This window comes from Octodon degus, unplaced genomic scaffold (assembly GCF_000260255.1).
Source record: "Octodon degus isolate 3935 unplaced genomic scaffold, OctDeg1.0 scaffold00057, whole genome shotgun sequence".
NCBI lineage: Eukaryota > Metazoa > Chordata > Mammalia > Rodentia > Octodontidae > Octodon > Octodon degus.
Window position 1 is genome coordinate 7,646,771 of NW_004524633.1, and position 1,492 is coordinate 7,648,262.

At 39.2% G+C, this 1,492-nt stretch overlaps 1 pseudogene; it reads right to left on the bottom strand.

The window, feature by feature from the left end:
- Positions 1-598: 598 nt before the first annotated feature.
- LOC101567769 lies at positions 599-1,490 on the bottom strand (annotated as a pseudogene).
- Between the last annotated feature and the right edge of the window lie 2 nt (positions 1,491-1,492).

Consider the following 1,492-nt stretch of genomic DNA (forward strand, 5'->3'; position numbering starts at 1 on the left):
CACACTAATTCCATTTGAAAGCAGTTCTGGAAGTCTTCTAATATGAGTGTCTCTATGAGGCTTAATAAAAAAAAATAGTGACTGCTGTTGCTGAGTGCTATCCAGTGGAAAGGCAAGTTCATAAAAACATGTAAGTGTATCACCACCCATCTTATTCACCAGATCTGACATTGTAAGGCTGTGCCTCTTCCCCAAAGTCAAAGTAACTTTGACTTTGAAAGGTAAATGTGGAGGAGACTTAGGACACTGAGGTAGCAACGAGAGCTGAAGACACTCATGAAGGAAGACTTCCAGAACTGTTTCTGAAATTGGCAAGGGTGGGATAAGTATGTTCAAAGTGAGGAGGATAAACGGCAGTGTGTCTTTTGCTGTAATATATTGTTAAACATTCAGTATATTTTTCAATCAGACCTTGTATGCAAGTCTTACTCTTAATATAAAGTTTAAGAAAAAGCCAAAAACCCTGCAGCACTGTAATACCCCTTCTGAATACCTTCCAGCTGCCAGCTTGATGCTGCAACAGCTGGGCGGCCCCCAATCTTGACCTGAGAGCAAAGCGAGGTCTTCTGGGTAAGTCGTACAAACTGGGCCACTCTGGTTAATTGCCAGTTCTAAATATGATGGTTAAACTTTCAACGTCTTCATTCTTTAAGTGTAATTCTTCTTGCATGGTAGTTATAAACTGTGTAAATAACACATTTTTTTGAGAATGCTTCTGAATGCCAAGAGCTGAATTCAGTAATGACAGCAATACCATTGCAATGAAGGTCCATTCCACAGGACTGTGTATAATATTTCTGTGTGTTAATCTGAAAGTTCGGACTAGATTTTTAAGTTGACTGTAAATATCCCCTCAGGTAATCTGAAGAGGACCCAAAAGTCCAGGCAATACTTTACTCAATTTTTCAAGTACGATGCGTTTTCTAATGTGGTTCTGGGAACTTGAATCTATCAGCGGGAAGGTGGGATCATGCTCTTCTGAGTCCTGTGATACGGTAGTGTCTTCACTCAAAACATACTGTCCTCTATAAAATTCCCTGATCCTCAGATTGAATGTTTTAGTTTCTTTTTTCAAGGATTCATAACTTGGAAGTGCCTTAATGGCTGTATCTGAGCCCCTGAAAGGTAAAGACTGATCCAGGCTATTCTGAGATCCCCTGAAGGCAAGGGAGTGATTATTTGAATCGGAGTTTATGTCATCTTCATCAAGTTCTTCATTAACTAGACAGGCTGAAGAGGGTTTCAGACATACAGAAGCATACTTTTGGCCATTCAAAAAACCTCAAAGTTACTTCTGTCTTCCACTCAATCAAAGTCTCCCTCAGAACTTTAAGTAAGTTCATCTTTGCAACTTCAGGACACATCTGCACTGAACTAGAAACTTGGTTGGATCTGGCAAATTTCTTCTTAAAATGCTCAGTACTTTTCTTACTTATACCTACCAGAGTTATTTCTGATCTATTACATTTGTTTCCAGAAGCTTTTAGTCTTT